The 27627-nt window shown below is 43.0% G+C and overlaps 1 protein-coding gene across 7 annotated transcripts in view; it reads right to left on the bottom strand.

The window, feature by feature from the left end:
* The window catches only part of ATXN1 (ataxin 1), a 246872-nt gene that overhangs the window by 204403 nt on the left and 14842 nt on the right, over positions 1-27627 (bottom strand). For 5 of the 7 annotated variants that reach the window (XM_069853662.1, XM_069853659.1, XM_069853660.1 and 2 more), the window contains exons 1-2: positions 22996-23127; positions 17592-17712 (exon numbers count right to left, since the gene is read on the bottom strand). The gene's annotated coding sequence lies outside the window, so the exon portion shown is untranslated. Of the gene's footprint in view, positions 1-17591; positions 17713-22995; positions 23128-23767; positions 23829-27627 lie in introns of those variants that run through there. The other 2 variants (XM_069853658.1, XM_069853657.1) reach the window with 2 other exon arrangements.

Here is a 27627-nt window from a genome sequence, read left to right as displayed (position 1 = left end):
CAACTGATGCCAGGTGAAATATCTCCAGATAAAACTAAATTAGGCTGTGGTTTTGCATGCACCTCTCTCTAGCTATCACTTTTTCTAAAAGGCAGAGTAACAAACTGCACTCAGGGAGACAGGGCACTCGGTTAGCAGGACAGAAAGAGCGTGAAGAAAATTTTCTCGGTCACAGTCCTGACTGTAAAGTTTTAAAATCACTAGATGGGAAACCCACTCCCCAGCTGGCTCATGACTCAGCTTTGAAAGCAAATTTTTAATAATTACTTAGTAAAGGAAAGTTGTGGACAGTTACACCTCAGGGTATTTCCAGAAATGAGAAGTATTTTAAAATGCAAATTCACAAATTCTGCAAATTCTACAAGACACGTAATTTGAATAGTTACTGTACATCCTGGCCACATACAATATTGGTAACAGATACCACAGTGCAAACAGTTTTTTCCGAGATTACATATATCCCCAGTGACACATTAGAATGTAGTTTTAAACAATAATACAAAGATAAAAGCATATTATGTATATGGCATGCTTTGGAGCAGTTGCCATATGCTCTGTCAAAAATCTATGGATTAATAGGGCCCTAATGTACAATAACACATTGGCCACTCACAGCTCCATGGGAGATTACTCCATTAATAATGAAAATTAGCTGAGGATTAGGCATATGTCACAATTTTTCATTCATGTTTTTAACTTGGTCAGCTCTAAGACACTAGTGTTGGGGTTTAGGTTTTGGTTTTTTTATTAATCTTATTCTTTAAAGGTCTGATACTAATTCCATTAATTTGCAGTAATATCAAGGGAGCAGATTCAGGCATGAAATCAGAAGATTAATGTTATCTTTACAATTTACTTCTGTGTCCCTAAGAGCAGCTATACGAGAGCATAGGAAAAAAATTTAAAAAAAAATAAATAAAGATTCACCTAACCTATTATCCTAGCACTGACAGTAGATGTAACTGATACTTTGGGAAAAAGCTGAAGAAATAGAGTGAGCACAGGACGTAAAACAGTAATTTGTTTTGGTATGATTGCTCCCAGTTTGTGCAGTGTTTCTGGGCACCTCAAAATCAAGATACTTTTCTAAATCTTGGTGCTAGTAACAGGCAGCAAAATAGATCTATATAATCACCTGCAACAGCAATATATCTCCTAATAGGCCAAAGTCTCCTAAGTATTTTATTTCCTTGGTTTGTTTTTTTTTTTTTCTAGAATAGAGGTCTGGATAGTCAGACAAATAGCTGGCCACAAAATAACATTTTATTTACTAGTTACAACCTATCCTAAGGTGCAGGAGATTCACCTTCCACTCTAGAGGCTCCCCATACAATCATCAGCATCTGTGCCTCAACAAAATTATGTTAAATTAATAACAAACAGCAACATTTCCAGGATGACATTTTCCATCCACTCTGCACACACTGTGCATCACCTTGCAAACAGCACAACTCTGAAGAGTAAGATCTCCACGCATTACTACCTTGTCTATACCTCCTTAGTGAAAATGAGATTGTCCCTAATGAATTCAATAACTCAAGAAGGCTAAACACCACTGGCATCACCCAGGGATCAGGGATCTGCCTGGTCTGTACATGCACCGAGGCAGCGGGGGAGATTTGCATTTCTTAATAAAAGTGCTGTCATTTTACCTTTTGGACAGCAATGCTGATGACTGCCAGGGATCTGGGATTCCCCAACATCCCCCTGGCAAAAGGTAATCAGAGGGGCTGTTTCTGTGGGGGTTTTCACCTCTGAGACACAAAAGTACTACAGCAGTTCTAGCGACCTGCCCATACTTAACAGAGGGTAGCACACGGCTGAAGGGAGCTGCTTACTCTTGTCACAACTCTGACATAAATACGTTGCAGCACCTACGACTATGAGTATATAAATATTTCAGAAGGTAAGCTGGATTTTGCTGCTGCTTGTTTGTTTTTTAAATACATACCTATCTTTTCAAATGGTCTGGTAAGAGTTTGTGCAGAAAGGAGTATTATACAGTGCAAAAGTATGCTAAAACTGCATTTGCATTCTAAAGATAAAACTTACCATTAATCATGCCAGAAAATAAGAGAGCCTGAAAGTGCAAGATATATTTTTGAAGGGAAGAAAAGTCACAAGTACCAAAGCACTTAGAGAAAGGAGGCTTACAAACTTTTCCTTCCTGTCCCCCCAAAAAAGAAAACTCCTTTAACTAGCTTGCACATAGCCAAACAGCTGGAAGCAAACTGGTGCAACCTACAACAGCAGTACAAAGCCAAAAATGTACTCTACATACTCTGTGATAAGGAAATTTGGAAAGCAACCAGCACTATCCAGCTAAGTGACTTACTAAATCATCTACATAACAACATAATTGCCAAAAGCTATCAAGAGATTTATCAACAGTGGGGTACCATCAACAACCACACTGCACTACACAGTGTGACAGAACAGAAATACTCCTATTCCCTGGCTGTGGCTGGCCTCTTCTGTTTGCTAAGTACCATACCATCAATGATTTTCACCAGTCTTCACCTCTCGAGGTTGAAGTTCTGGAGCGTGTCCAGAGAAGAGCGATGAAGCTGGTGAAGGGGCTGTAGAACAGACCTTATGAGGAGTGGCTGAGAGAGCTGGGGTTGTTTAGCCTGGAGAAGAGGAGGTTGAGGGAAGACTTTATCACTGCCTACAACTACCTGAAAGGAGGTTGTAGAAAAGTGGGTATTGGTCTCATCTCCCAAATGACAGGTGATAAGACAAGGGGGAATGGCCTTAAGCTGCACCAGGGGAGCTTCAGATTGGACATTAGGAAAAATTTTTCACTGAAAGAGTCGTTGGGCACTGGCACAGGCTGCCCAGGGAGGTGGTTGAGTCACCTTCCCTAGAAGTATTTAAAAGATAGGTAGACAAGGTACTTAAGGATATGGCTTAGTGGCAGATAGGTATGGTTGGACTCGATGACCTCAGTGGTCTCTTCCAACCTGGTGGTTCTATGATTCTATTTTGCATCCTCTCTGGGGGAAGTCTGTTATACTATGAATGCAAAGAGGCAACCATCCTCTCGCTCCATCAGGTAAGTAGGTTGCACCTTACTGTTTATTTGTATATGAAGTGCTGTATTATCTTTTTGATCTCACCACGCATTTTTAAAAAGACTAGGCAAGCCATAATAAGTTTACAGTAAAGGACTGTGCACACACTCATCAGACATGGGGACAGCAAGCTTGCTTGTTAAAAGAGGGAAAGTCAGCCCTACTTTATGCTTAGAAAAGAAAGGTTTGTCTTTAATAATTAAAGCAACCCCTAGCCAAATATTGACATTACAGAAGACAACTTGCAACATGTCAAGCAAGTTTGAGAATGGAAAAGAAAAGTTATCCATCTCCATGCATCTTTTCTTGAACCCACACACTCATATATTTCTACAAGTGAATCCAAAACACTTTGTAGCCCTGTGATATTAATCTTTTTGAGACAGTCTTCAAAAATAGCAAATGGGAAAGGACAGGGGAAGACAGAAATGACAGAAAGACATCTCTCTGCTTCCAGCTTTACCTGGAACAGTGATATTGCCAAAACTGGACATAAGAAGTCCAATCCTGAAGGGAATTTTGCCCTAGTTTTCATAAGGTATTTTTTCAACCTATCTCAAGGGCTTAAAACTTTTGTGCCTTTAAGTGATCAAAATGCTGTCCTTCCTCCTGCAAGTGCTGGCATTCTTTGTGGTGAGGCTGTTTCAGTATCAATATTAATATTCAAATGTCAAGCTTGTGACACTACATTTCCTGTGCTATTTAAAGCATTCAGAACAATCATTACCTGAGAAATATTAAACAGTAAATTTTTGCTAACTTGCTTAATATTTCAGCAGCCATTGCTGTGATAGAAGAGCACTCGCGCCAGTCACTCGTAATTTCACATAGAGATGCATTGTTCAGCTTTCCTAACAGTACTCATACATTCCCCCAAATTGGCTTCTGTTGGTTTTACATTAATTTTTTTTTTCTCTGGAGCACAACTGTACCCTGGATATCAATTCAATTTGCAGTATTTAGCATTTCAGACCTTTGTTCCACATGTATTCTCTAACTGATTGCAACTTTAACATATAGCGAATCACTGAGCTTTTTTTTTAATATATATGGAACAGTAATTCTTTATCATTTCTACTGCTCTTAAAAAAAAAATATTTTTTTCATTTTTGCTTTTTTCTTCCTGTTTCAGTACTTAGTTGAGTCTATTTCTTCTGTAATTATCTAGTCTGTGGTTACATCTCTCTGGCTGTAAGAAGTATTTTCATTATAACATGTAGGTGTCTTTAAAAGCAATATATATTAGAGCTGCACAGCTGAGAATCCACTGAATTGCCATTCTTCCCTACCAAGCTGTAAAGTTTTGGAGAAGCTTTCTTACAACAGTTCCAATTGAAAATTATGAATGTCTGTTCCCACATACAGAAAGGTGAATGTTAGGTAGGTAACTTTTTCTCCTTGTGAAAGAACAGCTCTATGAGGAATACACAAAAACCATGTCAAGCTTTCCATTAACAGACAACACTACAAGCTACAGATCAAAATAAAATATCCCAAATAACCCAAGGAAAACCTAATTTTCAGCTTACGGCTATGGTTTGATCATGTAATGAAGTACTTCAGTTATCACTGTACAGGTCAGTTATTTCCACTTCTCTCCCCTCCGAAACTGGAGGCCGATTTCAGAACATGCACACCTCTTTCATTCCTAATTAACTTCACCTCAAATTCAATTCAAAGGGGTTTGCTCAAAGCCCTCCAAAAGGCAACAGAAGGAACCCCCATGGAAACAGGGCCAAAACCAACATGTCTACAGCAGTCAACAACTGAGTTATAAAAATAGTTGCTAATATTTTTATACTGCCTGGTCATCAACATTTTCATTATAATCCTGAAAACAATTGGGTTTGAGTGATACAAGGCACCACTCTGTCCTCCTGACACCTGCAGAAAACTAACAGAACCCTCATTTTTCACATGAATGGACAGGATCTTACCACCTCTGGCTGAAACTGGGTTTACCTGCTTTGCAATGATGTGCTTTTGCAGGGTCATAAAAGGAAGCTTTGGTTTAGTTTCAGGAAATCAAGGGCTACCTGCTTTTTTATGAGAGCTAGAAATGCAACAACAAAGTTTCAATAATGTGCCTTACCATTCTTCATCTTTCTGTTTACACTGCATTGAGAGTTATAAATGAAGTAATAAACAGCAAAATCCAGCCTGCCAAAATAAGGAGCCTGTCATAAATGCTTTTTTTTAAAAATAGTGGGGGTAATACTAACATCGCGACCAGTATTCTTCCCACTCCAGTCAGCAAAACCATCCTTGAATTTGATCTCCCACTGCACCCAGAAGGGCATCTGTGTTTGTCTACAGAGCCACCAGGCCATCATAGTTGAACGCATTATTTGAAAGTCTTTGAAGTACCCTGAGCATGACAGAAGACACAGGAAAACAAATTCCATTTGACAACGTGATTCATACTAATGTTAATGAATTCACATTTACAACATAAGCTGACGCTGTTCCAAAAAACCCATTATGGTATATTCTGAGAACAAGCACTAGGAGCAAAACACAAAACTTGGCTTCGTTTAACTAACCGATCAACACAAGTTTCTACATCATTCCAAAATGAGCCCCAGTCTTCCTTCCCTTTCCTGCTCCTGGAGAGATTCCAGTATGAGGCCCAGCAAACTGCACTGATCAAGAATCAGCTGTGAAAGTATTTCTCCTTCTTTATGCAGAAATGAGTTGTTAAGATGGCCAGTGTTAACAGGTGTTAAGAGTGATGGGTAAAATATGAGTGGAGCAGCTTCATGACCTAGTAGAGAGGTCTAAGCTGAAGGAATGGGCACACGTGCTTCCCTGAGCTTTTACAGTAAAATACGTTTGTTCCCTCTCTTGTCCTTCCAGCAGTCCTCCACATCTAGTCATTCATTTTCAGGCCTCCCTGGGCACCTGGAAGTCAAACCATGCAACGGAAAGTCATTTGCAAAGTGGTCCCACCACCACCCGCCCCTTAGTCTGAATTTCAAACTGCTCACTCACGTAAGATACAATTCTGCTGAGGAAAACTTGCTCTGAAAGCCTGCAGCACCTGGCTTTGCAGAAGCTGGACCAGAAACAGCATAATGGACACCAGGCACACTGCACAAGCCAGGTGAGGTGAAAACTACGTGGAGACTCTCTCCAGCAGAAGTTTCCCAGTGCTTTGTTTGAGGTATGGACACACAGAGTTTAGGAGCTTGTGTTGACAGGTGAAGATCTTTGCTCTCAGTAGTAACCACAATTTCTTTTGAAGTCCTGAGCCGAAGTTAAGAGGTGACCCACCAGGTCAGTACTCGCACAGCCCACACCACAGCCTTGAAAAAAACAGCAACAAAAAGCCCAGCTACAGAGTAAATGCAACTTACACATGCCACAAAAGCTCTTATTTTCCATGCCCATCCAGGAACACATATTGTTTAAGGACTGAATACCAGCTCTCCACAAAGGACCTCTGAGCCTGATAGAGTGTCCCAGCTCCCTGCCAGCCATTCGGCACCAAACCATGCACTTGCACTTAACAGAACTGCCCTCAACCAGCTACAGCAACACACTTAGCATCCAGACATCAGCTTCTTTTGATTGCATACCTACTTGTTCAGGTCTCTAAAACACACACACAAGAGCTTTATGAAAGAAATCAGTGGCTACAACTGCAAAGCACCATGTTGCTAGACAGAGACAGAGAGCATGCCATACAACGCTGAAGGGCTGCCAGTAAGGAGGAGTCCCAGCTTAAGGACTGAAAACCACTTGGAAAGCTGTTGTCGGGCTGATTACATCCCTGCTGAAAGGGTAAGGCTCCAGAGTAGTGTCCGCAGCAGATCAGATGCATGGTTCCCATGCACAGACAGCAGAAGCTGCAGATCTGAACCACCACATGTGCTCTGAGAACACATCCTGCTCCGTACTCACACTGTAACGTGCCTTGAGCTCCACCATTAGAAAAATAGTCAATGAAAACACAGCCCATGAGCAACAGCCACAGTTAATTCTGAAACGAACTGGTCCACGAGAAAGCTTAAAAACCAAGTGAAGGATGTGGTAAAACTCCTATCAAAAAAAAGTAGTAAGGGCATTGTCTCTTTCAGGGGAAAAAAAGGGACAATTTGGCATTTGCAGTGTGTACAAGATGTCTCCATACACTTTCCTGATTCCTTGCCAGTAAGTATTCAAAAAAGACCACTTAACAACCAAACAGGTCTTCAGCACAACAAATAATAAAAAAGAGAGCAAAGCTTGTGCTATTTAAATATCATGAAACATTCTGCTAATCATGCACAGATGGAAGTACAGACGCTTCTGCCAGACGCCTTGTTCAGAAACTTTGCTCTATTTTTAATTATTTGATGCACAGAGGACCTGTTTGCTGATTAAAAGGGCACTGCCTTTAAAGGGACTCCATCAATATGGAGTCTAGCCTTGTTTTTAATGTAGGATTTTAAAAGTAGTAACTCATACCTCCAAGCTCCCTGCAACCATGTATTATAATCTTACAAGCATGTGGTTGGCTTTTATCAGACATTTCTCTCACTTTGAGAAACTGTCTACCCTAAATGAAGAGTGAAACTAACTATATTCAAGCTATTGTTTAAATACACTGAGTAAACCCACTGGGAAAATGTTTATTTTCCTCTGATGTAATGATAATATAACATCCTTTTGTTGTTACCTCTAACAAGAAGGGTTATCAATTTCCAGATGAAAGCAGCACTTGATAATTTTCCTTTCATAAAGGCCTCGTTTTTTGAGAAAATGTAACATCTCCAAAATTATAAAACCAAAATACTAATGGAGTTCCTTAAAAAATCTACTATAACTACATTACCGTTTCAACAGTCAGTTCTTGGCAAAAACACAGTGATCCACAAAGAACACTTCCCATTTTTTTTTCACGTCATACCTTCTGTGAACTTCACTCATTCAGTGATACAGTGCTTCATTCCGGTACTTTCCCATAGCAGTCCAGGAATTTTTCTCTCACCAAAGAGCCTCACTCAAAATGCATACCATGTTCCATTTTTTTTCTTTTTCTCAATGAAGTGATTTTCAAACATTCTTTTTTCATTTAGCTTACATTTTATCTTGAAATTACCTGCTACTACAGAACCTTGCCGCTGGAGCAGAATCATGGTACAAAAACGACTGGAAACGCAAGGAAAACTGCTCAAGCTGTCACTTTTCTCTCACCAGTACGACATGTGAAAACTACACTACATTTTCAAAGCTTACTAACGTTAACAAGTGCTGCTATTAACACAGAAAATGAATCCTTTGATCACCAGATCCCATGATATGATAATAATGTAACATTGACCACTTATGAACAATGACTCAAAGTGGGTGACTCCTGGCTAATACTCAGGTACAGAAAAAACAACTGAATTTTATTTTTTAATTTTTTAAACACTGCCAGCATGTAATATTACACAAATATATGCAAGTGATTCATTAAAGCCTTAAAAGCAAGATGTGTGATGAAGAGACACTGCAGCTGGAAACTAGGGAGGACTGGAAAGGTCACACAGCAATGAAAATCCAACGTTCAGCCAAGAAAACTGGTACCCACAATGAAGCCGTAGAGAAGAAATACAGTTTTTTTTCCCCATGAGGAGAAGGAGAAGGCTGTGTGGAGTGAAAGGCTTGTCCATGCAGATCATCAGGGTTGCAAAGCTCAGAATTCAACTGTGACTAACAAGGAAGGAAGAGGCAGATGAAACAACATTCAAATTTGCAGTTCTGCAGAAAATAACTGAGGTATCGAAACCCTCCAAGCAGAAATGGATTTTGGACACATAGAAATACACACAATAAATGAGCCAAAGAAAGGGCCAACACACAATCAAAGTATCGTGCAGGTAACAAATCTGGTGAGGGAGTTGCACAAGTAGGTCAGATACGCACCAGCGAGAACTGCTGAACACAGGAGAATCTCAGTAGAGAAGGGGACGAGGAGAAAAATTAACTGGCCAGCAATAAAAAGTCTGGAAAAGGTTAAAATGGGACAGAAGGATGACAGAGCAAAACACTGCTTGGAATATACAAAGATTAGTTTAATTCACCAACACATCTGCTTGAAGCACAGGAGGAAGACCAACAACACTTGGACTGAGTAACAGTTCTCATTCCCTTTTCACTTGAAGGAAAAGCCAAATGAATGCCCACCTGCTGCAGCACGAACCAAGCAGAGACTGATCAGTAGTGTTGACTTGCCAGCATCAACTCCGAGTCCAGAGGACCTCAACAATCCCCAGAGGCCTCAGGCCAGATTCCATACTCTATCTCATCACATTTGCACCCACATGTCTCCATCTACAGCATCCAAGTAAGTAACGGAGGTGGGAACCAGATCCGTACTCCACTGCTGCCTTTGGCTGTGTCTGTTCAACACACAACATGGACAGTTCACGTGAAAGAAGATAAGGAGCATAAAAACCTGGCTGTTGCAGAACGGGCTGCACAGCACCACTGGTTTCACAGAGACACACTGGCTGAGCTGTATAAACAGCACCGAACACTGCAGCCAGCCAGCTGACAGCTCATATGAGTGTACTTCATAGCAGAGCTGTACATGTAGCAGAAGTGTGTCTTCGTTTGCATTTCTCCCATTCCACACAGCCAACGTGACATTCGACAAGTTTGACTCCTTAGGTAACATGGGCGTACTTGACTGCTGCTGTTTAATGTATTTCAGATGCTTACTAAAAACCTTCTACCCACCTGAGTTTTCCTTAGGGGCCTTTCTGGCTCCTCTGTAAGAGATAACAACATCTGGATAGTAGTAACAAATGTCATACTTCCACTCAAGAATTACTTCAATTCACTTAGTCACTACACATGGTATTGCCACTGAACCTGCTATTGAGCTGCAAATGATACAAACTGGCAGCGACCAACAAATAGCAGGATGTACCCATGCAGGTTTGTATCATACTTATAGCCGAAGACCAGGCACTGGGACCGCGTTGTTCTGTCAGCTTGTGCAAATATGGAGCAAGATACAGACTTTCACTCCTTCTTTTGTCCTTCCAGTACTGTATCATCACATATATTTTAAGTAAAAATGTAATATATTTGTGCGCTATCCAAACAAACACCGTGCAATTTTAACTACAGATTATTGGTCCATAAGATCCACCATCAGCCTCTTTCCTCTTAATACACAACACAGACCTCAAAACATGTTATAGAGATGGCACTGCCATTTCACTTATCTCCCCACCATTTAATTAATCAACTGTCACGTTGACAAAGGCAATCACAAGTGATTTCCAAGATTGCCTCATCAACAACAAAAATATTAGGTCAGATCACAGCAGAGATCCAAGAAAATTTAGCAAGGCTGATAAACAGGAAACCTGAAACTCATCCCTGATTCAAAGAGGAGACAGACAAGACCTAAGCAGAGAGGTGAAGCAGCCTCTCAATTCTGCAGATTAGGAAATGCAAAGTCAAAGTGTTTGCCCAGATCCACCACTTCGTCTTTGCCTATTCCATCAGCAAGGGTTGCTCACAGAGGAGCTGCAGGCCAGGGTAGCTGGTGGGAAAAAAAATGGAAAGAAAATCCAGAGAATAGACAGACAAAGTCTAGGATGTATTAGTTCCCTCATTTGAAGTAAAGTACCGTTTCATCTGGGTGTCAGGAACTCAACAGTAGTTACCAGCAGAAAAACCTCCACCGTATGTTAATGAGCTGAGGTTTGTTTGTTTGTTTTAAAGCAGATGCTCAATTCTTAAGACATCAGTACACAACTAAAAACTTGTATTCACTGAAAGATTATGTTCATGATATTCATGTGGCAGTCTTTCGCTTGCATAAATATTGACAGAACTACCAGTATCGGATTGTCTGGGGCCAAACATTTTACTTCTATTTTTTATATTTACCCTAATGACAAGGAACATTGCCTTTCCCTGCTGAGGGAAGAAAATAACTTGAATGAAATTTATATGTCCTTAGGCACGATCTCTTCTGATATCATAGGAAATGCTGCCTGAGTACAGTCTTGGTCTTTGAGAAAATGTTGCTAAGCACAAAAAGGAAGGCGAACAGAGGGTTGTTTTGACAGTTCACAGGCAGAGAACTGCCACTGCAACCTTTTGCCTCTGAGTAGGTGGTTGAAGACCAGCCCAAATCACCATTGAAAAACTCTCTGCTTGTCTCTGTAAAATGAATCTGACACCAGGGCTTGTGATGCAGGCCCCTGCACAATAGCTATACTGGTTTGTAAAGGGTCTGTCAAGGCACAATCCCCAGGTATGTAAGCAAACCTTTTGGATCGTAGACTGGGCATTCAGCTTATGGTCATACTTTTCTTTTCCGATTCTTATGGAAGATTTCTGTTTTCAGCCATGCCTATACAGCACTACCTGAGACACTCTGAGTCATTAAAAAATGCAAATAGGGAGTAAAAAAAATTTTTTAAATGGTTCGATAATCTTCTGTAGGGTTTTACTTGACTGTTTTATTATGCTCCTTACATACCACATCTTATAAAATGCAAAATTTAATCCATCTTACTCTCTTGCATCTTTGCTTTAAAAATGTGACATATTCTGTAGGAAAAAAAAAAATCCAAAAATAAAAAAATGGAACTTGTTTTTGTATTAAATAAATTTTTAAAAGAATCAACCAAGCTAGAGAAAACATATGAAAAGATAGAAAGTAATTGTGTTCGGATCTGAATTCTGCACTTCAAGCCACCTTTGATCAACTTGATTAATATTCTTTTCAGAAGATTTTATAGCTGGTACACTTCATGAACACGATTAGATAAAACTGTTCTGAATTCCGTTTCATAAAATTACCGTTCCTCTGATTAAGTTTACAAAAAACACATGTAACTATGTACAAATGCATTTTTCTCATTGATAAAACAAGCCTGTGACACAGCTTCCAGTGCTGGCCAAGAGATATCATTGTGAATACCTAAGAAAATCAGCAAGCCTGATGATGCAATGTCATGTGAGCTAATAGGCAAAATACTACACTTCTTAGTCAAGTAAGTGAAAAAAACAGCCGAATTCTCAGCTCATAGCACTGGATCAGCTAAAATGTAGTTCTTCAGGTATCTATATGTGGGGTAATGCCATCAGCTAGCCTGTAGCTGATCCACAAACCTTCCTCTACTCAAGTCAACAATCAAATTTTAATCAGATTCAGCAGCATGGTTTCACATGGTTGAATTTCAGAGACATTGGGTTCGAACAGGATCCATCTGACCTCCTAATCTGCAGAAGAGACTCTCTTTGACCTTACCAGGACTGCCCTGGGCAGACTTATGTCACTTCACCCCATAAATCCGCTCACCTGGCGCTGTAGCTAAGCACTGCTGAACTCAGGTACCCTCTAGGAATGTTGTAATTAGCAGTGAGACTTGTAATGCATTCCCCTGCCAGAAACGAGGGTTGCTGTGGCCACTAGAGTAAAAGAATGTGAAAAGGCACTGGGAAAGAATAAAGACAGATAGGTAACAGTAGAGAAAACAGAGCGATAATTTATTTAAATAACTCATATTAAAACAACACAACAATCACCAGTATCAGTTGAACTGTCAAATGAGTATTACAAAAAAACAGTGATTTTTCTTTTTTTTTTCTTTTTTAAAAAAAAAAAAATTTCCTTTAAAATGGATTATCTCACTGGAGGGGAGAAACGATACACAGAACATAGCTCTGACACAACCTTCTACTTCTTAATGTCTATATTCTGTTAGGTTCTGCTTTGATTTTTCAAGGAATTATGTATTTAACATCTTGTTTGCAGTGTAACAGTAACCTAAACCCCTTTTAATTTTTGGCAAATGCTGCACATCACTCACGTCAGGCTTAACTTTAACTGAACTGTTAACTTGTCTTAGTGTGGTTTCCCTGTTCCTATGGCAAGGCTAAACAGCATTTAGAAAACAATGACATCCCTAGGCCCGCACTGTAGTTTCTGAAGCACAGATTAAGCACGGTATTCTGCTCAACAAGCTCATCACTGTTAAGTAACTCATCAGAAAATAAAGAGGGAATTATCAAATGGGAATTGCCAAGTAATTAGTTCTCTGAAGCAGATGACATACAACTGTTAAAGGGAGGGGCTTCCCTGTTAGTCATATGTCTGAGTAGAGCCTACTAATCTGTAAATAAAAATGCATTACATACCATTAGCGCTATGGGTTTTTAACTGCTAGTGGTACATGGAGAATAAACTTACAACTTCTTCTACTGCAATAATCCACTAGGATTTTTTTTTTATTTTATCTCTTACATACAGAGAATTTTCTGGATCTACTCGCTCTCAAACTATCTGGGGAAAGCTATGAACACGGCACAGTTCCAGGAAGGGGATGTGCTCAGGGACTAAGGAAGAGGAGGAACGCTTTTACTATCATATTAATTTGAAAAATCACTCTCTACTCAGCTACTACACATGGCACTGAAAAGGAACCATGCCAATGAGAAAACAATCACTAGCACAAAAATTACAAGCACAGTAAATGAGAATTATGCCTGCTTTTTGTAATTATCCTTCCCCTTTAATGCCTAACTTTAAGTAGCTAGCCTCACAGAAACCTTGTATCTACAAAACTACAAGGGCCTTCATGCATGGGTACCTGAAAACCAACCACGTTTATTGTAACAGACACAACCACACTCCAATACCGGTAATAAACACTTCAACGTTTGTCCTTTTCACAGCGTGAAGAGCAACTCCATAAATCCTTAAGTCAGGTTTTCAGCTAGTCCCAGAATGAGTTGGTCACTGCTAAGTAACTGACTTAGAAAATAACAAAGGAATTATGACATCTGGGGGCTGCCTCCATCACAGCACCCCACCGTGAGAAACACTTCAGCTCACCCACTCAAATGCAGATGCTGCCGCTTGGGCTTTCAACCTGGTATCAAGGCACAGCAAAACCCACCAGCACATCCCTGCCCAACACACAGAGCAAGGGAAAGGGCAGGAGGAGGGTACGCACAGACGCTGAGGCTTACACAGAACTGCACATCCCATCGAGTCATCTCACCACTTTCAGCCCTTGGCATGTAGAAGTTTTTGGTCTCTCTCACACTTACTCTAACCTCCAAAACCCCATATTTTAAAGTAATGCTAACAAGTTACAGTGAATGGGCAGCAAGTCTCTTGCTCCATCCACAGATACATCTTTTTAAAACAGAAGTTGGACAATGAATTAAACCTCAGGTCTTGGCTTATATTGCATTAGGAACGTGCACCTTGCGTTTTTATGCATACAGATCACTACACCCAACTCCACTGACACTTCAGACTGTGTTACAGAACTTTCAGTCAGACACCAGACCTTCGGTATGTTCTGAAGGAGCAACAAAGCAAGACGTGAAAGGTCAGGGCTGAGGGGATGGCAAAGCTTCATTTCTAAGATGACAGTCTGCATTCACATCACTTCATTTAGCTGACCTTACAGTTATTCATTTTCACACAAAACGAACAATTAAAAAAAATTATTTCTAATTACTATCCAATTATACCTAGTTCATATCTCCATTTAATTTGTGCCCTTAATACCTTCCCCATCACACACCTTATTTTAGCTCTGAAACTACTCCAGGCCTTAGTAAACAGTATGAGAGGGAAGAAATAAATACAGCTAGGATAAAAGGACACCTATATTGCAATCAAAAAGCCATCACTGGACACACTGATATAGACGGATTAGCTCTTTTTATGTTCACTACAAATGATTTTAAACAGACAGGCAGTTGTCCATTTACAGAGAGCAGAAGCTGGAAGTCTGCATAAAATAGAAATCATGTCTTATGTTAAAAAAAAAAAGCCATATTGGGCAGTGTACAGACATACTTATGGAAAATTCAGAAAAAAAAATTCATCCAAATGGGCTGTGGCTGTAAGTTCAACTCAATACTATAATATGATTAATACATATCAAGTGATTCCGTAGTAGCAAAGATTAAAAAGAACTCTTTAGTTGTTAAAATGTCCAGTGTCTCACGCAAAACCCTCTCAACACAACTGTTTAAAAGAAAGCACTGAATCAGTTGCCCATGTGGAAGGAGGCAGTGCATGCTCTGAACAAGTAACAGTAAGTATGTTTTTTAGAGCAGGCTAAAATTAAATAAAGTCATGATTAAAAAAAAACCACAACCAAACAACACAAACCTGTATCTATTTATTTATTTTTGTTTTATTTTTACTAATCCTCATGTCCTTATTCAGGCTCTGCAAGAACACTTGGATTAGAAAAGTAAGCACACCTGGAGCTCACACACAACAGCAACGTTGCTCCCTGAAGCCAGGTGATTCCTCATGCGAGTGAAGCCATGAACACACATGTAGGGTCATCAGGGCTAAAGTAAGGTTTCCGAAATCTGCTTTTGGATGCATTCAGTCAAAACATGCCCAATGTTCGGTCCCTCTGACAGACTCTGTAGCAATAACCCAGGACTGCCTAAAACAGAGCAGGAATGTCACTACCTTCACCTCAAGACAAATGTGAAAGCCAGAAAGATGACGGGTCTTAGCATGCAATGGCTCTTAAGCAGGCGATGCTCTATCTTGAGCTGTGCAACCTTTCTGTGGCTGCTCACTGCTCGGCACCAGGTCACGTTTCTTTCACATCGCTACTGCAAACGCCTGCCTGTTACATCCAGTGACAGACAAGCAGGCAGTCTCTACCCCAATAATTTTTATTTCACTTATTTAGTTACACAGTGGGCCTGATTTCCATCGTTCTCTAGAAATAATGAGAACTAATGAGGCCAACAGAGATACCCCAAACTCAGTGACTAACATGGTCCAACAATAAGAAAGAAGCCAAAACAAATCTGATATAAGGTCCACAAAACCAACACTACACTTTCCAGCTACAGCAGTACAGAAAAAAGCAGCACAGTACTCTATTCCTGTCATGCCTCTGCACCGGGCTTAACTAGGTTATATTTTCTATCCCAAATGTTTGCCTAACATCTAAAATATTCTTTCTCATGCAATCGCAGGAAATGCCAGATGCTAAAATATTCGAGGTGACTTAGCAATACATTGTGGGTACCACAATCTGATTATTCACAGGATTTGACCAATGCACTACAAACGATTACTTCTAATTAAGACATAAGCCTTTCCTGTAGTAATCACTTCTGCAAATAAATACAATTTCATACAACCCAAGCAAAAAAAAAAAAAAAGCTCTGTAGAAATGATAATGTCATAAGAAAAATCTTCCTTCTATTCCATCTATTCCATCTCCCAAGTCAATAGCTGCTACCAACTCAGTTTTCTTCCAAAACATTAAGACAAAATGTGTCAGCGCACGGTCACTTGGTCTGCTTTTTTCACTCTCAAGACATTTTTATTGGTCCCAAGAAACAGAGTGGTTACAACCCACCCCCACCATTCAAGCTCATCTGTAAACTGTAACAGGCACGTCTTTGCATGTAACTACTTGCTTAGGCAACTTCCCTTTAAAGCACAGCACCCTTCCCCGCAGCCATAATAAAATGTAAATTATGTGCTGCATACTTTTCTACAACATGCTGTATACATTGCAGAATAACTTTTTAATGGAGATTTTCTGATCAGCCCCTCGTTAGGAGAATGTTACAGTAATTGAGTTTTCTGGCTGTAAGTAGAAATAAAAAACCCTTTGATTTTCTGCACGTAACCACTACATTTAATTTTCTTTTACTTAAAGACACGGACAATTTTCTTATGACCCTTTATCTTTTTTTTTTTTTTTTAAGCATTAGCAGTATTGCCAATCCCAAGCACACAAAAATCATATAACAGGTCCAAAAAAAAAAAAGCTGGCTTAATGACAATCAGATTAAAGAAATAAAATAAAATTTTATGTTCTTTTTATTGGCAGTATGATCCTCGAGCCTTGAGAATTGTTTTTTTCAAGGTACTCTCCACAACCATATGGGAAGTAGAAAGCGAGGAGTGCAAGAGCAGACTGATATATGTGCATTATTACATCCTGTCTGGCTACAGCATTTCAAGGAAAAATATCAGAAGAATTGAAACCATTCCTCAAACCAGAGTAAAAGACATCCAGGCACGTCAGTAGTGACTAGTCATCCTAGAAAGTATCTTTATGCCGGACAAAGTATAGCACACAGGAGGAACTCAGAACATTGAGAAAATCAGGCAAGCTGCAAGCAACAAGAACCACTGAAAACATTTGTAGAAGTGCAGGAAGGATTGATACAATTTTACGCGTGGCTTTTTACAACACAAATAAATCCTGTAAACTTTTCCATTCATACTATCATCTTTTACTAACTGAATATGCTCTGACCTGAGGTGAGCATAAAACCACTCATCTGGAACCCACTGTCCTGTAAGTCACTGAACTGAGTCACCAGAGTTAATAGAATATTTCTGACGAGAGTTTCTCAAAAGGACCTCTGCTGCCAGGCAAGGGAAGTACAAACTTATCACTGGTAAGGTAATCATACAGACATCGGTAAGGCGCCCACGTCGACTAAAGCCCAGAGCAGACAGCATACACTCATTAGAGGAAATAAAAAGCATTATATTCTCACCTTATAGGCAGTGCATATCCGTACGGTGAAGACAAAAATGGAGGTGTTCACTGTCCTGCAGGGGTCAAGAATAAATTCACAGCTTGTATTGCTTGCCCATTTGGCTTGGCCTGCAATGTGACTGTTGATCCAGGAGTGGAGGAGATGGAAACCAAAATAAAAAGAAACGAAAGCACAGTTAAGAGTCAAACAATTTACAACATGCTAAGACATCTCAACCAAGACTGAGAGAGACTGCTTTTGCTATTACTCAAGCACAAATGAACTACAGATTTAATCCTGCAGACAGAGTACATACAGTAGAGAGCAGAACCTGTTCATTCAAACTGAGTGCTCTTTTCCTAAATGTGAACTTAATGAAGTGAAGAATCATAAGCAAGTTGTGATGACTGTCTTCACTGCCAATAGAGCACACTTTATTTGCAGAGGGGCATCATCCAGAAAACATACTGCTGCAACTACTACTTTTAAGTGAAAAATAATCAGCTTTGGGAATGGAATATTACCTTATGCATTATTTTGTCGTTAGTGGTGGCATGCTAGAGTCGATGCATATTACTGCAAATTCCCAAATACTACAAACAAAGGAAAGCTCTGTCAATGCGATTTTTTTTTTCTATTTCTTTATTTTGGTCAGTAAACTTATAAAACGCCAGCACTGAATTTCTGCTGACATTGCATATTAAAAAAATTATTCTGCTTTTTCACTTGGAACCCCACCAACTATTTTTATCACACTAGGAACAGTAAAAGGATTTAGTGGGACCATTTCTCCTTCACTGAGAAGAATTTTTTGTTGTTTCAGTTTACAAGCATGCTTACTCTTTCCTGTTTATGGAGGGATTGACACACACGCTTAACTCTAGATAGGTTCTTTAATCAATCCTCATTCAGCAAAACCCTCGCTGGGGCACATACAAAAGTAACTTTGCAGACGGGGACCATTTGCCCACGTTGTACAATCACCTCAGACTACAGCTCTGAGATAACAAAAAAAAAAAAGCAAACCGTAGAGCACTACTTTCTCAATACTCGCACTCAGATAAAAAATGAATAATGGTCATCAATGCACTTTTTGTCTTTCTGCAAAAGTCAGGAGTTGGCAAAGTTTCTTACATTTTAAAACGTTAGCCATGTAGCAGCTCAGGCAAAACCACGTCAAAATCAACTTCTTTACATAATGAATGTGAACCACTGAACAAGACTCCAAAATACAGTGACTTTGTGCAAAATACAGTGACTTTGTGCAAAATACCTACTTACTTTCTATTTATCACACTCATAGTCCTGCATAAAAGTAAAATGAAAGGACGAGGTCAGGTTTTTTCAGTTTGCAAAGCTCGGGCTGTTGAATTCACTGGAACACAGCACGTCATTTCTTTGCAATGGAATATTTACCTGTGCCAAGCCTGTTGAACTTGTGCTTCTCCTGACAATTATATTTGTATTTGTTTAAGCAGAGCTGGTTACAGCAGTCTCAGAAGAGACCCACAACTAAATCTGCTGTCTGCTCTCTGTGAACGGTACACGCTGTACCTGTTGGGTCCCCCCAAGCAGCCATATCATTCCGAACCTGTGTGCTGAGCTAAGGCTGTCACACAGCCTGATTTCTCCCAAGCAGCATCAGCAAGAGCTGCCTTACACGCTGGAGTAGGTTTGCAGCCAGCCAGTACTTCAGCTCATCTATGCAATTCTGACAGGCATTTCCTTTAGAGCCTGCCATACTTCTTTATTGCATTTCCCCTTCAATTAGTACACCACAACAAAAGCAGCACACTGTAACACTGTACGAACGATGACAATGACAATCCTGACTACCGTCTACTAAGATGTGCTGCTAAACTTCAGCAAGGGGAAACTCAGGCCTTGATTTTGTTTTACTAGCTATGTTACTAAACAATTATTTTTAAATCCTAACGTTTAAATCCTCAGTTCCTTTTCAGGTGACTGCATCGAAGTGTCTACTTTCTTAATTAAGAGGAAACTAGGCCACTGAACCTATTACATAAAATTTTTTTATTAAGTGAAATTCCAGGTCTCTTGTAAATATCTTTGAAAACAAAACTATTTTTTTCAGCCTTTCTAAATAAATTCAATCAGGCCAGAATGGCAAGGGGAAAAAAGTTGCACTGTTTATTTTCAAAAAGTCTTTTAATTAGTTATATATAGCCCTTTTGAAAATAATTACTTTCTAATGATCTTAGTCACGCAGGTGATTTGTCTTACAATAAAATATGTATAAGCAGCATGCAGCACACAAAGGGTCACTCTACAGGAATCGTCCTGCACACGATTATTCCACTCTCTCCAGCCGGTCCTCCTAACAGGCTCTTCTATTTCAAGCCACCCCCTCAGTATGGAGGCCCAAAACAGAGGTGGCTGTGCCGAGCAGAGGACATTCTTTCCTATCAAGAAGGGCGAGTTAGTCAAGGCACTGAAAAGCTGCGCTTCAGGTATAGGAAACTGCCTGTCAGCTCCCCTCACCCCTCCGAGGATAAACACCTGCGCTTGGCTGGCAGGCTGAGACCTGCAAACTCATCACACCGAAGCCAAGACCACCAGCTGCCTGGCACCGCAAAAGCTGAACCACTGATGGGTGTTTCTCATTACCTCCTCCAGCTCCGGTGCTTTACCATCAGAGCGATTAAAATATCTGTTTTACTGAGATATTTCTGGATTGCATTATGTTCCTGCCTGGTACTACAAATGCTCACGAGCTGTGGGTGCTGATTTCTCATCATCGAGACACAAAATCCTCCAGGCCAAGTTCAGTGTTAGTGTAAGTGCACGCAAGATTAGTGACTAGAATAGCAGTGTTAACCACTTCTGCAGATGCTTAATGCAGCTCCTTAATCAGGCAAAAATACTATTTAAGCCCACAGTGCTTTTTGCCCTAAAAAGATATAGAGAAAATAACAGTGACACGCAGCAGAGCACCTTCTGCGCTCTGTTACTCTACTACATGCCTGGATTAAGTCCAATAAATCGAGTTATTCTAGATATACACCCATGTAAGTGGCCCACAATCCCGTCCCCTGGAGTCACTCCAGATTTATGACATTAGAACAGAGTGCCAAATTCGGTGCCTTTAAAAAATTAGACCTATGTTTGTGAAAAAGTGCCTCAAAAGAGCAGTGGGAATGAAGACAAATGTACATTGTTTGGTTGAATAAATTCTTAAGAACAGCATGCAGTTTGAAGCTAATCAGACTGCATATTTTTTCAAGGTATTACAGACTCTGTGGCAGGTCTCCTGCTCTGTGGTTATAATATTTTGATGACCACAAATTCAAAAAAAAAAAATGCAAAAAATAACAACATTGGAAATGAGTTATTTACAAAGACAAAACTGGTTTTAATAGCATTTTGTCGAGCGTAAATAAAGACAGCTTTTACCTAAAACATAAATGGACCTAGATCTTGCTAAGAACTACGAAGAGGCCTCACAAATCTAAGTGACAATAGCAGTATAAGGTAACAGTGATTTTAATTTTACTAGCCAGAAGGTGTGAGGTACAGTACAGGAGTGGAGAATAACAAGCTCGTGGCCTAAAACAGGGATGCTGGAATGGGAACTGTCACAAACTAGCAAACAATTACAGCCACCAAACAGTTAAACCAGCCTGCCAGAAGGGGAAAAAAAAAAAAAGCGAAAACTCTCAAGAAACTTTTATGCAAGCATTTTACAAGCAAAAAGCATTTTTATGAAGCACAACACCTTTGTGGATTGGCTAATAATAAAGGCCAGTGGACTCGAGGATTTGGCTGATTTGGCTGACCTGCTCAGCCTGCCACGTACCATCCACCCCGTCCGCCTGACACTACTCTGGGCGAAGAACACCCTCCCCGAGAAGTTCAGCCATCAGGAAACCACCATCCTTCGATTTTCGGGAAGCCCTGGGCGATGGCCACGGAGAGAGGCCGGTGGTCGCCCAGCGGGCCACCGGGCATCCGCACACACACCTGGCTGGCCCGGTGAGCACCGCCTGTTGCCATGGCAGCCTGATCTAATTACATGACTGATCAGGGATGGAGTAAGCGTGCTGAAAGCCTACACTGCTGACATGTCGCTGCACGACGAGGCAGACAGACAGACGGACGAAGAGGAAAAACCTATCGACCTCTGCTTCTACGTAAAAAGCAAGGAGATTGCAGCCTCCCTCTGAAAAGCAGCCGCAAAACGCCAGGCCGGTTTTACGAACGAATTAGGCGCAATCGCGTGTGCGATTACAACTTACTATTATCTCGCAGCATCGCAAAAATAACCACGGCGTAATATTTTCCCCGGCCATTCTCAATTCCCCCCCCCCCACCTCATTCATAACCCTCGCTCCCTACGGCAAAGCTGAGCCATCCCCATCACCCGAACGGGAAAAAGCTGGAGGCAAACGCCGGGATTTTCCTGCGGGGAGGGGGGGAAGGCTTCGTTTGAAACTGAAATTAAAAGTCCTTGAGTCCTCTCCGTGTGCGAGCGGGGTAGCTCACTACGCCTGACCACATCTGACACGTAAAAGTAACCATCAGCGCATACAACACGTAACCCCGAGCGCCGAAAGGTTAAAGTGTAACCCGCGTTACAAAATATGAATTTCTTTACCGTACGGGAAGGGAAAAGGTCTCCGGCAAAGGTCATCTACCTGCACACCGATCCGTGCACACACGGGAAGGGGGGGCGGAAAAAAACCCCAAACATTTGGAAGGAGGAAGGCTTTACGAAGCCGGATTTCTCCATCTGGGAGCATCACAGGAATGCGTGAATCCCGCATCACCCCCCCAGTTCCACGCGGGGCCGGGGATGCTGCTCGGCGGAGTCCCTGCTACACAGCACACGGTAAACAAAATAAAAATAGCCCGTCGCTCTCGTTATCTGCACAGCGCATTATATAACGGGCTTCCGACTTGTTTTCTTTCCTATTATTACTCTCCAGCAATTCCTCCCCTTCCACGGCACGCAAACCGCTCCCGATTCTGCCGGGTTTATTATTATTATTATCATCATCATCATCGCTATCCCTGTTGCGGTGGGAGCCGGCGTTTCCCAGCATGCTTTAATTTAGACTTTAATATTCTTAGGGATCGCATCGGCGGATTCAGCAGCCCCCACGGAGCAGACGGGGGGGGTCGTTGGTTTGGGGTCGCTTTTTTTTGGTTTTCCGCCTCTAAATTACGACGCCTTAGGTAATAATAATAATAAAAAACAATAAAAACAATAAAAAAGCTCAACCCAACCCCCCCCCCCCATACACACACACAAAACAGCAACCCCCGAACAGACCCGGGGAAGGAGGAGGAGGATGAGCGGCCGCGGCTGAGCCCGGGGAACCCCGCTCCCCCGCCGCTCCCCCCGGTGTCGTTCGTGCCCCCCCCGCCGTCCCCCTCTCCCTCCCTTCTCTCCCGGCAGTACCGGGTGTCGCCTGCAGCCGGCCTGGGCCCTGAGTGCCGCGGTGCGGGGCCGCTGCCGGGCACATCCCAGCCCCAGCGCCGCCTCCTCCTCCTCTTCCACCGCCGCCTCCTCCTCCTCCTCCTCCTCCTCCTCGCTTCATTCACCCCTCCGGCAGCCGCCCAGCCCCGTACTACATACGCCGTGCGGCGCCCGGCCCTCCCCGCTCCCCCCCCTTCCCCGCCGGGCACCGCGATGCGATTCGATTCGATGCGAGTGCGGGGCCCGGCCCGGCCCTCCCCGCAATGCGCCCCCCCGCCCCGCACGCTTCCTTCCTCCCCGTTCCGCACCCACCAGCGCGCACGCAACCCCCAGTGTCGCGACACGCGTGACACGCACCGAATAATCCCCCCCACCCCAGTCCCGCACACAGACTCACACGCACCCCCCCCTCCATATCGCGACAGGCGCACCCCCCACCCCCCCCGCGCCGTGGGAAAGGGGGGCACAAAGGGGACATGGAGGCAGGGTCGGGGCTGTTCGAACTCCCCCCCCCCCCCCCCGCGCCGGCGCCCTCGGCCATTTGTCGTCGTCCTCTCCCTTTTCCCTCCCTCCCTCCCCGGGCCGGGCGAGGGGCGACCGCAGCCTGACGAGCGGTGGCCCCGCGGCGAGCAAATAGCCCCGACGCGCTCTCTCCCCTCCCTCCCTCCGTTTTCCCAGCTGGAAATCGCAGCCGAAAGGAGGGAAGCAGGTGGGGGAGAGCGAGAAAGCACAGGAGGGAAAAAAACCCACTTACTGTAAAGTGTCAGTGGGGGTGGCGGGGACAGGGGGGGTCACAGAGAGCCCCGCACACAAATGTCTTCCTAAGCTGATCACGGGGATAGGGGCCGTTTTTGTTGTTGTTTTGTTTGGCTTTTTTTTTTTTTTTTTCACTGTGCTGTTTTCCTTCCCCCCGCAGTGACACAGGTCCGGGATGTCTCCCCCCCCCGGAGCGTAGTAGGAATGATGTCTGCGGTTCTCGCCTCCCTCTCCCTCCCTCTCCGGCGTGTAAATGGGAGAGAGAAGCCAAATATGGAGCAGTTGGCTGCCTCTGCAACAGCTTCAAGGATCCTACTTCATGCAAAAAAAAAAAAAAAAAAAAAAAGCGGGGGGGGTAAGAGAAGGGAGGAGGAGGAGGAGGAGGAGGAGGAGGCAAGGCAACGCCGTGGCAGGCGGCCAGGAGAGCCACACAGATTATTGCACACGCACAGCACCGCCGGGCCAAGGCGCCCTTAACCCTTTGCGGGGCCGGCAGCCGCGGGACGAGGGGCTGGCAGGGGTCAGGGAGGAAGGAGGAGGGGGTGTCGCCTCGCCACTTACCTCCTCCGTCCCCCGGTCGCGCTCCCAGGTCGGGGAATAAACGCCTGGCGAGCGCCCCGCCACCGCTCGGTCCCCGCTGCGTCGCGGAGATCTCAAAGCACTTTGCAGGCAGAAAAAAATGAGCTGGGGAAGGAGGGGGGGGGGGGGGGAAGAACCAAATCCAAACCTATATTGTTTAAGGGGGAAGGAACAGACAGCTAGCTAAGCGTGCTGTCCTTCAGAAATGGCAGGGAATGCTGGTTTAAGGGACGCATGAAAATCAGTCGCTCAGTCAAGGCTGGTCTGTCTCTCTAAGGGAGGAAATAAAACTGCTGGAAGCCAGGCAGTGCTCTCAAGCAGCCTCTGTGAGAGTCAGGAGAGGGTGATTTTAAGATGCCATATTGCGTTTTCACTGTGGAGAACTGCAGAGTGATTTAGAGCAAGAGCCCGCATCCCACTCCCTTTTTCTGAATTAGTTTTATTTACCCGGATCCTTGGCATATGCTTGAGTTGCTTTTGTAGAAAGTACCTTCTACTTCATTCAGAGCAGAGAGGCTCTGACTCATACCGTCACTGAACTACAAGACAGGCAGGGCTGAACCACGCATGTTTGGGTACTAACTCCCTCTGGATTCCTGAGCACGCATTTTATCAAAGGGCTCCTCACATCTCTCCCAGCGAGCCTCTCTCCCAGACTCTCCCCCAAACTAAGGCGACTCACGCTTCCCCAGCACTCCAGCATCAGCTCCTTACTCTCTTACTTCTCTCGACGCAGGTCTCTGCACTGCCGTAAACCGCAGCAATGGGCAAATAACAAGCATGGATGGAAACCGGAGGGAATACCTGTTTCTGGGCTGGCTCAGTCTGATCTTCGAGTATTAGATGAAAAGACAAAGCATCAAATTACCAAGCCAGGTACAACTTAGGGAAATAAAGCAAATTGTGGAAGAAATGAATGGGAGGGATACAGCCAAAGGACAGCGGGCTGCTATGCTTGCATATGACCTAACTGGTCCGTGAGGAGCCGTTCGCTCCCTGCTTTGCCATCAGGAAGGGAGCTGCAGCGCAGAGAAAGCCTCCCCTCACCTCAAGGACATTGTGAAAAATGTTGCATAAATACCAAAGGCCATTATGTACCAGGTCCACGGAGCTGGACCCCGTGAGGTCTCAAGCCTCAGAAGGGCCTGAGATGTGTGCTCCCTGCGACGTGGCCATCCAGACCAGGCTGTTTACTGTACCTTGTACCAATTCGCCACAACAATAAGCTTCGAGGATCCAGGTTTTAGTGCAGGCCTATCTCCTACGTGCCCATTATATATCAGCATTAAATTTTAGCATTAAATCTAGCATTAGAGTCTATGTGCAAAGTACCCTAGGACTCAGTCTGTCGTTATGCAGATCAGCAAAGTAGTTCCTTCTATAAATGACTGTACTAGTTCACCGTAATTGCTAAAGAACATAATAATAACACTGTAAGCTGCAGTGCTCTTGATTTAGAGTTGATACTGTAATATAGACTGGCTTTATGAAACGTAAGGCTCTTCTACCACAGCATCTTCTGCAACTTTAGTTCAGGTTCACTATGAAATCCAACATCATTTTCCATTTTAGGAGTGGTCTGGGGACAGAAGCGGCAACAGGCCAAGATGTCTGGACAAATGTGCTCAGTGAATCTACAGCAGCAAACCAGACAGCAAAATTATCTGCACCCAGCTAATGCAAGGTTCATTGATTCAATAAAAGGAACCAAAGGAGAGAGGCAGAGACTGGAGATTACTGAAAATGAAGTGAAGCTGCAACGCCATTGTCGGGGTTCAATGCTGAGTACACGGCATTCTCCCATCTGCCACCCTTTTTATTTCAGTTGGACAGAGAGTTACCTCAGGAGAAAGGAATCTTTCCTTCTCAAACATTCACCTTGCCAAGAGGTGTGGCACGAGCAGAGAAAGAGAAGCCACATTCATGCTGAAGCAAGCTTTGGGCAACTTTCCCTTCTGCAGGAGGCTCATGTAAGAGGCTTGTGTACTCCTCCACTCTGTGGCTACGGTGTTTGCCACAGGACCCACAATTTTTGCCATGCTCCATGCTCTAGGCTTTTAAATCTTGATCTGTGTTTCTGCTTCAGTGTTCAAAAGAGACCGCTAACATGTAAGTCCATTGTAAGTCAAAGCAGTGTTGTGTTCCTGAGCCAGCAGGCAGCCTCAGCCCGTGGCTCTGGGAAGCGCCACAACCGCTGATGGTTGCGTCAGGTTCATAAGCTACACTTCACCTCCGTTTGGAGTTAATATATGTTGGTTGCATTAACAGATGGCAGATGGGGGGACTATGCCTCTCCAGACATTACCTGACACATGGGATATATTAGCATGTCTCAGGGTGTCCTTGTGCCTCTGCCAGCTCCCCTATGGAGGGCCTACATTGGCACTCAGTCTGTTCCCTCCATGGAGAATATTGCAAATTATGGAAATGCTGGCGAAGGCAGATTGGGTGGGAAAGAGCACCTCAGTCTGACCTTTGCTAAATGAGCGGGACAAAGGTTCCTTAGTACCTATAAAGGCAGTGCAGCCTGTTGACCCCAAAGTGCAGAAGTAAGCCAGATGAGAAAATCATTTGCTGTGGAAAGTAAGCATGGATTTTACCTGCCACCAGGATAGTTCAGATGACAGGAGTGGTGAGAGGCAGCTCAGCAGTGAAGCTGTCAGGACCCACTCGAGAACTACCCCAGATACCTGCAGTACAGTCTCACAGCAGCTAAGAGCCACCCTAAACCCCATCTCATTGCCCCCTCTAAGGAGGGCATAAAGCAAACTTCCAAAACAACCCCCTTCCATTGCAGACCTTCCTGCCCCTGGGAGGAGAAGGAGAGCAGAGACACATGGCAGATGCCAGCCAGGTGGCTGAAAGCTGTACGAACAGGGGCTCCGACCCTACAGTGGTGAGTGTGACGCCAGAACTCAAATCGACTCGAGCGTTTTTATTTACTGCTGGTGATGTGCTGAAATTGCTATGACTCCCAGCTGAATACAGTCTTGACCAAAAGATATTAATCAATTTGACATGCAAGATGCACACTGTCTAGAAGAAACTGACTTTCAGTCTGCTAGTTGTACTGTGTCATCTCCACTGCATGTTTTATACAATTAATAGGATCTATGAAAAATGGGAGAATAAAACGCATAAGAAGTTGGATATTTTTTTTTAAACATTAACACTCAGGGAAATCCAGTGATTGACAATGTATTGAGTGTGAAAAGTAATTTCACAATTATTGATCATTACTGTCTAAGTCTTCAATTTGTCATGAAATGACATTGTTGG

The sequence above is a fragment of the Phaenicophaeus curvirostris genome, chromosome 3, assembly GCF_032191515.1.
Source record: "Phaenicophaeus curvirostris isolate KB17595 chromosome 3, BPBGC_Pcur_1.0, whole genome shotgun sequence".
In the NCBI taxonomy this organism is placed as follows: domain Eukaryota; kingdom Metazoa; phylum Chordata; class Aves; order Cuculiformes; family Cuculidae; genus Phaenicophaeus; species Phaenicophaeus curvirostris.
The sequence above is the reverse complement of the archived record's forward strand: the minus strand, read 5'-3'. Positions and strand labels throughout refer to the sequence as shown.